Below are 14753 nucleotides of genomic sequence, written 5' to 3' on the forward strand. Positions count from 1 at the left end.
CCAGCAGTTAAGTGGTCCATCGACGTTGAAGAGTTGAGTGACCCTCTGTGATGAAGTGTCCAGGGGGGGCCCTGGCACTAAGGGCAAGCTGCTCTTAAACGTAATAACAGAAGGCGTAGTGGGATGCCTGGGCTGGGGTGTGTGGATGAAGAGGCCCTACTTGTTTGTGTTGGGGCAAAGCCCTAGATTGCAAAATGCAAAGCACGAGACAGAAAACCCTCAAGCTGCATTGACGAAGGGGCAGTTGATTATAAGCACCCAGCAGCTAGCACCCTCGTGACGCTGACCCTGAAGGATAACTAGGTGTCACGGCAGTGAGAGATGTGCCGCCACTGGGAGCCGAGGGGCCACGTCCCCCAGGCTGTCCTGTCTTTCTCTGCCCTCACCAGTTCTGTTCCTGCAAGTTTCCTTACAGACAGCCCATCCAAGCCACTGGCCCTGACAGGTCCAGCCCCAGCCGACCGTCCTCTCTTATTATAAAATCCCAGGAGCATCTAATTAGCTGTCTGTCTTCACTGCACTGCCTCCCCCAGCCCAGTCATTTCTGGCTGCAGGGATGGGAGTTGTCACATTGTCCCTGGGTGGCTGCTTCCAGAGGTGTTAGGGCAGATGAAACCGGAAGTCTACTGGGCCTGGCGGGGAAATGTCCTTCCCCTCTGCTTCCCTCTAGGTAGCCTGACGAGCGATGATTTTCTGCTGTTTTTTGAAAAGCAGTAAGACTATATTTAGAACTCTATCGAAAGCTAAGCCCTAAGCAGTTGTGAAGTAGGCAGTTTATTTTTGCCTTCCCTGCCTCCCTGTCTTCCATAATCAGAGTTTTTATTTGGAAGGATCTCTAAACTTTTTTTTTTTTTTTTGCGTTACGCGGGCCTCTCACTGTTGCGGCCTCTCCCGTTGCGGAGCACAGGCTCCGGACGTGCAGGCTCAGCGGCCACGGCTCACGGGCCCAGCCGCTCCACGGCATGTGGGATCTTCCCGGACCGGGGCACGAACCTGCGTCCCTTGCATCGGCAGGCGGACTCTCAGTCACTGCGCCACCAGGGAAGCCCTCTAAACTTTTTAAAAAGCTGTGGTGATACAGAGGTTGCGAAAGTGGGCTCTGAGCTCAGACTGTATTCGTAAGATGCTTCTCCAAGCTTTGTGACCTTGGGCGCATTATCCACACTTGCTAAACCTCAATTTCCCCGTCAATAAAATGATGTTATTAATAGTCCCGACCTCAGGGGTTATTGGGAAAGTTAAATGAATGTCAGGTTTTAACGTACTGCAGGGTACTTAGTGGGGACGTATGTTTCGTTGCTTTTTAATGAATAAAGACACTGCCCGTGACGATGCATTCCCTGTGCATTTTCTGCGTTATCGCAGTGCCTTCCCAAACTTTGAGATTTACTTTCTGTAATCCGTATTCTGAAAATAACACATCCCTAGAAGTATAATGATGATACTTGTTTTCCAACAAAACTCTTCCCCCACCTCTTGCCAGACTTTATTGAAAAAAAAAAAAAAGTCGCCTCACTTCTCTGAACCTCATTGCTCTGCAGCTAATTAATGGCAAAGCCATTTCTGAGTCCTAGAACAGGCCTCTTTTCCCACTTCCTGCCGCTTCCTCTGGAAGCTTGTTCTTAACGCGAGGACCTGGTTAAATCCTCCCTGAGGAGGCCTGCAGTGAGCGACTTAAGCCACCAAAGGACTGGATGCTTCATTGTGGTGTTTTAGACATCACTCCCCCCAGCCCCGCATTTGAAAGGATAAGGAATGAATTACTTTGAAATACTAAGTCACCTCACAGGGGACTCAGGCGCTTAATTAGATGTGAATCCAGCCACCATCTGAAAAGGAAAGTTTATCCTTTTACTAGGTTCTGCACTGATCAGACCCTAAATAGACCCCTTGGGTTCATGAGCTGCTGATGATTTGAGGAGGATTTGGAGAACCTACAGTTCAGGACAGATTAAATATTAATATTCAGGTTAGAGAGTTGAAAAGGAATATTTTGTCAAAAAGCCAGACACATGCCGTTTGGTGAACGCCCCAGCTCGCGGTGTTCCTTCCAGCCAGAGCTCAAGGCCGTCTGTAATTCAGCCGCAATTTGGCCATGACTGATCCACAGCCCCATGTGACCACTGGGGAACCAGGAAGTGTTGAAATTGGCCACGGCCCAGATAAGATAGAATAATTGTCCCCCTCTCCTCTTACACACGTGGTGCTGGAGACTGAATATTTGTGTCCCTCCACACACACAATTCATACAGTAAATCCTGTTTAAAAAAACAAAATTCACCTGGGTAAATTTGAAGATCTAATTTGCTCTAATGATTCATGAATCGGGCAGCAATCCCATCTTAGCACATAGAAAGGAGCACCAAGGAAAGTGAAAGACTTTTATAGGCAGAAGGGGATGGACAAAGTAAGGTTCTGGCCTAGAGTGGATTGTTTCAGGCAAGGTCGCCTTCCTTTCGGGGAAGGTAGGGGTTCTATCAGGCAGAATCTCACTAGTGCTGGTCACTAGTTAAAGGTCGTTTTCCTGTCAGAGGCCAAAACTGCAGTTAGGTGTTGAGTCTCGGTTTGCTGACGTGGGATTTAGCACAAGTGACTCCATTTTTAGCCTGTTTCTTTTTAACAGTCCTAATCCTCCAATGTGAGGGTATTTGGAGGTGATTATGTCATGAGGGTGGAACCCTTGTGAATGGGAGTACCCTTATAAGAGAGACCCCAGAAACCTCCCTTGTTCCTTCCACCACATGAAGACACAGGGAGAAAACATGGGCTGTCCACCAGAAAGCGGGTCCTCACCAGACTGCGTATGTGCTGGTACCTTGATCGTGGACTTCCCAGTCTCCAGAACCGTGAGAAATGAATTTCTGTTCTCTGTAAGCCACGCTATCTAAGGTGTTCTGTTACCGTCACCTGAACAGACTAAGACAGGTAGGAAACGGATACTTGCCATTGAGTGTCTGCTCTTTGGGTACGAGTGGATTTATATTCTTGTGGAGGAAAAAAAAAAGGCTTTCCAATGCAGCTGTCCTGGAGAATATTCTATAATGGCAGAATGGCTTGGAGCTAGCTGCGTTTTCTAGGAAATGACTCGTGCGAGACCATGTTTTCTGTAAAAGGATACTCTGTCTACTAACAGGCTTTACTTGCATTGGCTGTTCGTGTTATTTATTTGTTTATATCCTGCCCCACGCCAAAAGGGACTTGTAAATTTATTCATCAGGTATCATCAGATGTGGCTAAAGATTATGTCCGATTTGGGGCAGATCTGCTTTTCATAAGGAAGATGCATTCGGTCCGTGCTAGTGGGTTGAAAGTTTGCTGTCGCTTGCCCTGTTTGTCCTTGTGCCACTGGTATTACTTGTGCTCAGGACCCCATAGGTTCTCACTTCTATATATTTTGAGAAGCCAGCATTTGCTCGAGCTTGGAAGGAGGAACGGGGGGAAGACTTACGCCACGTGTGTAGTAAGCCTTCGGCAGTGTATTAGCCCACGGTGTGTGGGCACAGGAATCTTAAGAATGGAAAGTGCTGACCAAGTCTGCTATTCTAAAATCACCCAGGTCAGCCAAGTAGAGGAGCTGTGTGTACAGCGGCCATACCTCATCCCCTTCCTTTACCTGCCCTGCCCTCTGGCAGCTGTGATGAGCTGTGAAGTGCCCCAGCCAGAGCCCCTCACTCACCTCCACTTTGGTGCCCAGGAGGGAGGACGAGGAGAGTCAGCGGGTCGCCACCGGGGGTGTGACTATTGCAGCGGGGATCCTGCAGGTGTGCAAGGGTTCCTTTCATGGCTCTAGCATCAGGCCAGATAAAGCAACCCTCCTAGACTCCTTTTCCATAGTTGAAGCTCTCAGCGTGTGACGTTGTGATTTATAATAAGAAATATGTATTTGGTCTTGGTCCTCTTTCTGGCACAGAACTTCTAAAACCCTTGGAATTTCCAAAGTGGTGAGAGCTATCACCGTGTCTTTTTAGCTTTTTAGTTATGTTAATGAGGTGACTTTCAGATGGCACCTGAGGATGGGGGTTGGTGGTCAGGGAAACCAACCCTGTGATTAGAGGCTGATCTTGAGTTATATCCTTTTATGGTAAACCGGTAATCTAGTAAGGAAAATGTTTCTTTGAGTTCTGTGAGCCACTCTAGCAAATTAATCGAACCCAAGGAGGGGGTTCTTTGGAACCTTCAATCTACAGCCAGTCAGAAGGCGAAGTGTGTGTGTCGGGGAGGGGGGACAGTCTTGTGAGACTGAGCCCTTAAGCTGTGGGATCGGACGCTGCCTTCAGTTAGATGGTGTCAGAACTGAATTGCACTGTAGGACACGCAACTGCCGTCTGAAAATTGGTGTTGTGGTGACCACACACATACACACACACACACACACACACACAGGAATTGCGTGATCACAATTGGTGATCTGAACCCTTTTATTGGCCTTCTGGGTTTAACTTTGAAAGTAGCAAAGAGGGGTGAACGGGCTGAACTAAAGAAAAAGAACACCAGTGAAATGGATGAGGAGCTCTTATGGGTTGAATTGTGTCCCCCCAGAAGATGTCGAAGTCCTAACCCCCAGCACCTGGGAAGGTGACCTTACGTAGAAACAGTCTTTACGGATGATGGAGTTAAGATGAGGTCATTAGGGTGGGTCCTAATCCAGTGGGGCTGTGTGTGTCCTTATAAGAAGGGAAGATTTGGACAGACATCCACACACAGAAGGAACATCATCTACCAGCCGAGGAATGCCCGAGGCAGCCACAACCTAGAAGAGAGTCTCCCTCTCGGCCCTGGGAAGGAACCCCCCAGCCAGCCCCGTGACTGCAGATTTCTGCCCTCCAGAGCTGTGAGGCAACACACTTCTGTGGTGGAAGCCGCCCCTCTGTAGCACTTCGTTATCGCATATCGCAGCCCTAGGAGACGAGTACAGGAGCTTTTCACATGTCCTACAGGAAGGGATCTGCCCTCCTCTTCCTGGCGTGAAGCTCTTACCCCAGGGGGTCTGCTCGGACCCAGGAGACACCTGTTCTCATCATCTCGGAAACTTTCCGGGCCGCTTTACTGCCCACATGTTGGGCTGGCACCCAGGACCTAAAGATCGTCCCTTGACTCTCCTCTGTTCTTCTCTCTCAGTACTTCCTGAGATGTCCCCCTGTTCTTGTGGAGTCCCGTCTGCCACCTTCTGCTCTAAAATGTACCTGGGACTTGTCTTGAGGCGGTGGATTGAGACCCATAGACATGCAAATGATTGCCAGGAAGGAGGAAGCTTTTTATCACTCACGGTCCCTTAGAGGCAGGAGTCATGGCCAGCCACTCAGGGCCACGCGGGGAAGCATCTTGTTTCAGTTGAAGTGGGCGGGAGCGGGCAAAGCATGGGAAGCAGGTGGCACAGACCTGTGATTGGGTAGTTGGAATAATGTTGGTGGCCAAACATTTCTCTGCCACATCGTTGCGTAGCTCCTCCTTGTGAGGTTGGTAGCAGAGATCCCACAGGCAGGACATGAGTGAATCTCTGTTTTATTGCTCTTCGGAGCATAGGGTGCAGCTATATACTGAGAACATCTGGGTTGATCCCACAAGCAGAGTTTCATGGTAGCGTATTGTTCCGATGGTGGGGATTCCGTTTCTTCCTCTCTGTCTCTTAATCTCTCACTTGCTTGCTAACTCTCAGGCTGTCTTCAGTTCTTCCATATGTGAAATGATGGGGTTGGGTGGACAGCATGTTCTTGGTATCGACATATGAATGTTCATTAAATGTCCGCAGAATGGCTGAGCTCACAGGATCTTAAATATCACTGAGCCCAATTTCCTCGCATAACGGATGAGGGAACTTGGAGAGGCTAAGAGGCTTCCCTGGAGAATCAACAGCCCAGAGATAAGCGAGGACCTCTGCTTGCTGACGCCGTTACCCCACGTTTCTAAAACTCCTTGACCTAGTTAAGTGAATTCATGCTTGTCATGTACAGGTAGTTTCCCCTAAAATTTGTAAAATCTAATGTCATTCACTGAGCCAACTCAAAATATTTGCATCTCAACCCGAGAACTGACATAACATTTACATGTCTTCCTCTGCTATACTTGCGTAAAATAGAATTATTATTTTATGCCAGTTTCCTCCCATTTTACCTCTCACTGACAGTCATTTTAGTACCAAAGAAGTGGATGGCTCTAGAATCTTCTCAAAGCCATCCCTAAGACCAAGAAAGCTGGAGAGGACGTGAATCCTTGTTGAGAACGATGGAAATTCTGCATCAAAATATAAATGCTGGAGGATTCTAGGGAGAAGCTGGTCTGAGCCCAGGTCCTTGATATCTTGTGTGGAATAGCATGGTGGACCATGGTGACCATTCTGGTTATCTAGTAATGTGGTATCAAAACTAGTGGCCAAAAACTAGTGGCCTTAAGTTAACAATGATGTTTTCCTCATGAATCTGCTCTTGGGCGGGGCTCACAGGGGACAGCTCATTTCTGCTGCGCTCGATGGTGGCTGTGATGGTTCGGATGCTGAGGCCGGTGTCCTCTGAAGGCTTGCTCACCTGTCTGGAGGTCTTTGCTGACCTTCCACTGGGACCTTAGCTGGAGCTGTTGGCCAAATACCTACACATGGCCACTCTGTGTGGCTTGGGCTTCTTCGCAACACGGTGGCTGGGTTTTAGGACTGAGCATCCTTATGACCTAGCCTGGGAGGTTATTTCTGTGCAGCCACAAAGGCCCTCCCAGGTTCAAGAGGATGGAAATAAACTTCACCTCCTGATGGAGCAGTGGAAGTGCCCTGGCGGGGCCCGTAGGACTGGAAATCCTGCCGTTTTGAAAACTACTTTCTGCTATAGTGGCAGAGATTCAGAGGTTGAGTCTGAAGCCAAGAATTCGCCTAGGATATCCAGAGATGAGAGACAGTGCTGGGCTCAATTTTTTGTGTGTGCATTTGGGTGTTTTTTTGGGGGGAGGGGGGGAACTGCTGTGAATTGAGAGGCCAGAGTGGTACAGGCTGATCCCTCCTCAATCCTTAGTGTAAGCACTTGTTTGTCTTGCAGGAGCTATTTGATATTTAAAAAAAAATTTTTTTTTTAGCTGAGGTATAGTTGGTTTACAATGTTGTATTAATTACTGTTGTACAACAAAGTGATTCAGTTTACATATATATACATTTTAAAATATTCTTTTCCATTATGGTTTATCGTAGGATATTGACTATGATTCCCCATGCTATACAGTAGGACCTTGTTGTCTATCCATACTGTATATACTAGTTTGCATGTGCTGACCCCAACCTCCCACTCCATCCATCCCCCAACCCCCCTTCCCCTTGGCAACCACCGGTCTGTTCTCTATGTCCGTGATTCTGTTTCATAGTTAGGTTTATTTGTGTCGTATTTTAGATTCCACATGTAAGTGATATCATATGGTATTTCTTTCTCTCTAACTTATTTCAGTTAGTACGATCATCTCTGGTTGCATTCCTGGTGCTGCAAATGGCCTTATTTCACTCTTTTTTATGCCTGAGTAGTATTGCATTGTGTATATGTACCACATCTTCTTTATCCATTCATCTGTCGATGGACATTTAGGTTGTTTCCATGTCTTGGCTATTGTGAATAGTGCTGCTGTGAACATAGGGGTGCGTGTTTCTTTTTGAATTAGAGTTTTGTCTGGATATATGCCCAGCAGTGGCATTGCTGGATTGTATGGTCATTCTATTTTTAGTTTTCTGAGGAACCTCCTTACTGTTTTCCATAGTGGCTGCACCAACTTACATTCCCACCGACAGTGTAGGAGGGTTCCCTTTTCTCCACACCCTCTCCAGCATGTGTGGTTTGTAGACTTTTGAATGATGGCCCTTCTGACTTGTGTGAGGTGGTACCTCATTGTAGTTTTGATTTGAGTTTCCTACTTGATACTTTTGACTGCAAAAGGTTCAGCGAGGACTGACTTGGGAGGCTGAATTACTTCTTAACTTTGTGATTTGCAAACGATGAGCATTGCCATCCAGTACCATTGTGGTACCTCCTCTAACCCTTCAACACCAGCCTGCAGGGAGCTGTATCTCCCCCCATCTGCTTTTGTCCTACTGACTCAACACCAGTAGCCTAACCTGTGCAGGTGCTGAGGGACACGTACCTGTGCATAGGCGGGGCACCATCGCAGCTCACTTCCAAGGGCATGGTAACAGGAAGTTAGGAGCGCAAACTCGAAACTAGAAAAAATAGCTCCTGTCGAGGTAGAGGTGAAGAAAGAGATGGAAGAGGACTTTAACAAAGTGCAGTGAACTCTCAAGAAAATACCAGTATAGTAAATAAAATAGATAAATAAAAGACTTCATGGAACTGAAAACGTTGTTTCCACATTATAAGGAACTATTTTCCAGATGTATGTAAAAAATAGTCACTGCTAAGAACATAATGACTCTCTATTCTAGAAGATCAAGAGAAACAGATTTCTCAGGCCACAGAGCAAAGGCATTTCGAGGTGAAAAGCGTGAGGGAAAAGATAAGAAACTTGGAGGTCAGATTCAAGAGACTTAACATGAACCCGGAGGAGAAAAAGAACCAGAGAGAAGAGCAACTGTTAAGTAAAAGTAGAAGGAGAGTTCTCTGAGTTGACAAGTTAGGCAGGGTGGATGAATGTTTCAAACTATGTGTATAGACGTTTCCTGGTGAGGCAGGGTGGATGAATGTTTCAAACTATGTGTATAGACGTTTCCTGGTGAAATTCTAGAATTTTACAGATAAAGAGAAATTTTGCACATCTGGACAGACAGAACCAGAAGAACTAGACTAAATATCAGACTTCTTATCAGCAGCTCCAGAAGGAAGGAGACCATTAAACAATATCTATAGACTTATGGACAAAAAGGTTATTATCAAAAATCCTATATCAAACCTGGTTACCCAATTTGTAAGGTTAACGCATAAAGGCTTTGGAGTTACACTCCTATAACATCTGTTTATTACTCATGTAACATCACTTTTCAAGGGCATGGAGGCCTCAGATTTTATTTATTTATTTACTTATTTGTATAATTTAGCAGGAGAAAACTGGCAAAATGGCCAATCTGATGGGGAGCTCCAGAAACTAGAAGAGGACAGAAAAGAGTAGTGAGCAGTGAATCCTGCGACCAATAGGTAGTTTAGCCTAAACAGATGAGATGATTTTTGCCAGGAATCTGTTGTGTATGCTACGTAGTGATTATTGCAACAAAACAGACAAGCTCTAAAGGAAAAAGCTAATAATAGCCTCAAGTCAAATGGCGACCAAACTCAGGAGTGGGGATGAGAGTTGGTGGTGGGAGAGGGTCATTGGAAAAATAAACATGTTCTAAGTGTTTCTTCTCGTGGATCAGGGGAGAAACAGCTCGGTGGGGGACATAATTATCTTCTACTGATGTGTAAATAGAGGAGATTAGGTTCAGTTATGATTTCAGGGGAAGGAAGTTCCTTTATAAATCAAATCGGGGTTCTCCTCTCCTCTCCTGGGTCCTTGCCCTACCACTGGGAGAAAGCTGATTTTTAACATCTGCATTTCATCGTTTGCCTTGATATTTTTGATGCCAGACAAACTGAGGTTTGGACTACTTTGCTTGGAAAAGTTTTCCCCCCAAACCCTAACCTTGACAGCATCATCAGAACCCCCTTGCTTCCGCAGCCCACAGCATCAGCCTGGACCGCGGTCCGCCTGGCTTCATTTATGGCTGCCTCCCTACCTGGGAGCCTTCACAGTGTGGCTTGGAGATGAATTGAGCCGCACTTGAGAAAGAGTGTGGGGACGGGGTCTAAAATATGTTCCTCTCGTCCACTAGGGAGTATGACAGGTAACAGTTCTAAGACAGAACTGAGAGAGTGGTGGAGAGGGGTGCCTTGGGGGTAGAGAAGGACAGCAAAAGAGAGGCCAGAAGCCCTGACATCAGTGTTTTGTCTGGATGGGGACACTTCTGGAATAGCACCTATCTTAGCAAGATAACATTTTTTGGTCTCTCTGAGCCCTGTCCTGCCAGGACTGCCAAGGGCAGGAGGCTAGTAACGAGTAAGCCCACGTTTGTGGTCCTGGCCCTCTCGCCATAGTGAATTGTGTCCAAAATCCTGCCCGCTGGACCCTGGGGCCAGCCTCCCCGTGTAAAATCTGCAAGTCACACTGGAGCTGGGCACCAGGGTATTCTGTCATTTTCAGTGTCACACACTTGCCCCTCAGAGACCTGTACTTCCAAGCCACTTTCCGTTGGTCTGGGATCACAGGTTTATTTTTAAAACTGTGCCCTAACCATAGACCAGAAAAGGACCTTGGCAAGTCATTGAGTCCAGGCCTTAACTTCAGAGAGAATCACACTTAAACTCCACCCCAGAGAACCCTTCTGCAATGACAGATACCGTGAAAATTGCTCCCAAGGATGGCTTGGAATCTGTTCATCCTGAATCGTTTAATCCCTTCACTTTCAGGAAACACATCAGGTCCTGTTCTGTTGGTCACCAGACCCTGGCCTCTGACAAACACGGACCCCAAATCATGAGCAGAGGACAGTGTGATAGTCGTGCAGTGCTTTTGACTCTGTTCTGTGGCCCCGAGATCATGCTATCATCCATCCTTAAAACCACAAAGGCCCACAGCGCTCAGATTTCACAAGTGACCACGAGGGAGTGGAGGTGGAAGATGCAGAATGCACTCACGGGTGGGTCTGCAGGGACCGCCACGCAAAGTGTCACCACCAGGGGGCTTAACAATGGAAATTTATTTTCTCATAATTTCAGAGGCTGGAAGTCTGAGATCAAGGTGTCCACGGGGTTGGTTCCTTCTGAGGCCTCTCTCTTTGGCTTGCAGATGGCTGTCTTCTCCCTGTGTCCTCACATGGTCGTCTCTGTGTGTCTGGTCTTGACCTCCTCTTCTTATGAGGTCACCAGTCATACTGGATAAAGGCCCACCCTAATGACCTCATTTTAACTTTATCACCTCTCTAAAGGCCCTGTCTCTAAATACAGTCACATTCTAGGGTAAGGGAGGTTAGGACTTCCACATAGGAGTTTGGGGGGGAACATAATTTAGCCCATAACAACTCCAGAGATCAGATATCACCAAGACCACTGTACTTGCGTCCTAAAATCACTTCCAAAACCATGGGGAAAGCCCATTCTTCACAACCCTGGTCCATGTTCGAAAAATTGTGAGAAATTAAAAACAAAAAGACATTTAAAGTAATACATAAAAATGCATAAGAATATGATATAATTAACATTACTAATTTAAATATGAATAATCATGAATATATTATGTATAGTCTTATGCACATTATGCATTATTTTTAAAGTATATATTCTTACCTTAAACCAGCATAAAATTACTTGGAGGGCACGAGAAATACATATTTAAAGATTTAGTATGATAAGTATCAAGACATTTGAGATTTAAACATCTTATTTTCGAGAGGGAAGTACTAATTAACCGTGGGGCTCGGAAACGATGGATACTGTTGGAAAGACTCAGAGGAAGCAGTGAGGAATTGGTAGGGTTTGGATTAGAGATTAAAAAATAATGCCCGGATATTTTGGAATCAGCAAGAGTATTCCTGTTTTGGGACTAGGGAAAAAGTAACGTGGGAGAGAATCTAAAATCTTTGCAATACCTTTAAAACTCCTCTTAGAAATGTACTCATTTGGTTAACCTTCGCAATATTAAAATATGGTGTTTATAACTTGCTGTGTTCGTAAATTTATCACAGGTGACATAAAATATTCCAGTTTACATTATTTTGTAATACAATCACTTTGTTTTTTAAAGACTTTGTTTTTAGAGCAGTTTTAGGTTTACAACAAAATTGAGAGAAAGGTACAGAGATTTCCCATAACCCCCCCCCCCCCACGGATATTCTCCCTCATTATCAACATCACTCACCAGAGTGTTACATTTGTTACCAAGGATGAACCTACACTGACACATCATAATCACCCAAAGTTCATAGTTTACCTCGGGTTCCCTCTTGGTGCTGTCCATTCTGTGGATTTGGACAAATGTATATATAAACATACGCATCATTATAGTATCGCACGACATATTTTCACTGCCTTAACTATTTTTTAAATTTATTTTTGTTTTTTAAATGTAGTAAAAATACAACATAAATTTACCATCTTAACCATTTTTATGTATGCAATTCAGTGGCATTAATCACATTCACATTTGTGTGCTACCATCACCACCAGCCATCCACAGAATTCCTCACCTTGCAAAGCTGAAACTGCACCCGTGAAACTAATTCCCCGCCAGCCCCTGGTAACCACCTTCGCAATACATTTTACAATACTTATACTGCCTCTCGTATCAATAGAAGAAGTAGAACGTTCAACACAAGGGAAGAACAGAGGGCTGACAACACTTTGACATATACCTTAGCATATTTTTTTTGCTTCTGGGTATCCATATATGTATGTTTTTTACTGTGCGTACTGGTTTATAGCTTGTTCCTTCTCGTTTAATTTATCAATACCTTTACATGTCAAATATATGTCATCATTTTTAATACTTACATGAAAGTCCATCCATTTAAACAATCCCTTTGGATTTGAGGGAAGATCTTTGGATTTTTTCCAATATATCCATATACTGAAGGGCTGGAAACAAAAGATTAAGTATAAACGTAGACCTCCATAGGGCAATGCTCTGGTGACCTTTCTTACAGTTAAATCTTTATCTACATCCTCAGGTATTTCTTCAGGATGAGTTCCTCCATTTAAGTTACTTTGAGAAAGGTTTTCTGTATTTTCAGGCTTTTAAAATATATTGCCAAATTGCCTTCAAGAAAGATCGTACCGGGCTTCCCTGGTGGCACAGTGGTTGAGAGTCCGCCTGCCGATGCAGGGGACACGGGTTCGTGCCCCGGTCCGGGAAGATCCCACGTGCCGTGGAGCGGCTGGGCCCGTGAGCCATGGCCGCTGAGCCTGCGCGTCCGGAGCCTGTGCTCCGCAACGGGAGAGGCCACAACAGTGAGAGGCCCACGTACCGCAAAAAAAAAAAAAAAAAGAAAGGAAGATAGTACCATTTCATGCTTCCACCAGCTGTGGTGAACACACCTATCTTCCATACCTTCAGCAACCTTGTCCCTTAAAAATCAAAATAATAGGTGGATGTGGTTTTTAAAATAATCAAGTTGTAGAGAAGGACTTATAATGAAAAGGTATCAGCCGCCTTACCCTGATTCCTCTCCCAGCCCTGCTCTCTGGAGACAATTACTTTTAATGACTTCTGTATTCAATTCCTCTGTAATTTAGCTCCCCGTCTTTAAATAATACGCTTGTCCTGTTGGTTCTCTCCCATATACCCACAAACACACAATTTACTTCCTGTTGGGGAGATGGGGTTTTGATTCTATTATACCACTTGCCTTCCCCTCCATACCTATTTTTTCAATAGTTGTTAACAAAGAGCATTTTACTTCTTATGTTTAAACCTCTCTGCAGTTGCCACAGATGATACGGTTTCTCTTGGCTGGCTTTACTGAGCATTATTCACCTCTCTCTCTCAACTGTTTGCGTCTCCCTCTTTCTTTCCTTTCTTTCCCATTTTTCCTTTCTCTTTTTTCTCTTTCTCTTTTTCACATCTTGAAGATTGATAAAATTTACATTCAGTCTCTCCTGTAATCATCATAATTATGTCTTCTGTGTTTTGTTCATGGGTTGATTCTAAAAGTTCAACAGTCAACTAAGTACTTCTTTTATAGCTACTTAAATGTTGTTCATTGCAGAGCCAAGTAATATGTCAATAATAGTTCATGCTCTGTGGTTCCAACATAAAGATATCTACCCAGATAAAGGAGACTTTGCCTAGTGCCAAGGTTAAATAAATACTCTTTTCTTACATTCTACAGATGATTCAATCATGCATCACTTTACTTTGATTCATATTTGTTTGTTTCTTGATTCATATTTGAATCCTATCTTTCTTGGGTACTTCTCCTGGAATTTCTTTGGGATTATCTTGTTTTTTTCTGTTGGGAGAATCATATGCCTTCATACCTTACTTACTTACTTACTTACTTACATAACTTACTCATTTCATCTATTATTTTGTTTGCTCTCTTCATCTTAGGGGCCACTGAGTTCCAATTTGTATTTATTGCTCTCCGAGCCTCCTGCGGGTCTGACATCCTGGGATTTCCTCTTGGATGGTCTCAGGTTTATTTCTGTCATTTCTTACTTGATTCAAGTTTTATCCTTATTTTTTCTGGAGTGCATCCTCAAGGGGTTTTCTCAGAAAGAGAGGTAACATCCTTTTCTATTTCTAAAAATGATTTTATTTTGCCTCTATACTTGACTGATAAGTTATCATAATTTTTTTTCTTTTTGGATTGAAATGAATTTTCACTCAGAACTTTGGAATTGCTCCATTATAGTCCAGCATCAATTATTGCTGATAAATTCTGCTGCTGGTCTGATTGTGGCAGCTTGACAGCTCCTTCCTCTTGGAAGGGGCCAGAATGAAGAGCGGGAGATGCCTGGGCATAGAACAGTGGGGACAGTTTGGAGGACCTTGAAGAGATAAATTCGTTGACTCAGTAGGATTTTCCAAAGCAGAGATTCTTAGATTTTATTCCATACACCAGTGTTTCTTAACACGCATTGGAGTCACCTGGAGGGCATCTTAAAACAGATGTTGGAGCTCACTCCCAGAATTTCTGACTCAGTAGGTCTGGTTGGGGCTGGAGAATTGACATTTCTAACAAGTTTGAAAGTGATGCTGTTGTTGCAGCTCCAGGACTATATTTTGGTATGTTGCACTAAGGTGATGAC

At 44.6% G+C, this 14753-nt stretch overlaps 1 protein-coding gene across 3 annotated transcripts in view; it reads left to right on the forward strand.

Moving 5' to 3' along the window:
* ARHGAP44 (Rho GTPase activating protein 44) overlaps window positions 1-14753 on the forward strand; it is a 143529-nt gene that overhangs the window by 49472 nt on the left and 79304 nt on the right. The gene's annotated exons all lie outside the window — the stretch shown is intronic.

Source organism: Delphinus delphis, chromosome 19 (assembly GCF_949987515.2).
Source record: "Delphinus delphis chromosome 19, mDelDel1.2, whole genome shotgun sequence".
Taxonomy (NCBI): domain Eukaryota; kingdom Metazoa; phylum Chordata; class Mammalia; order Artiodactyla; family Delphinidae; genus Delphinus; species Delphinus delphis.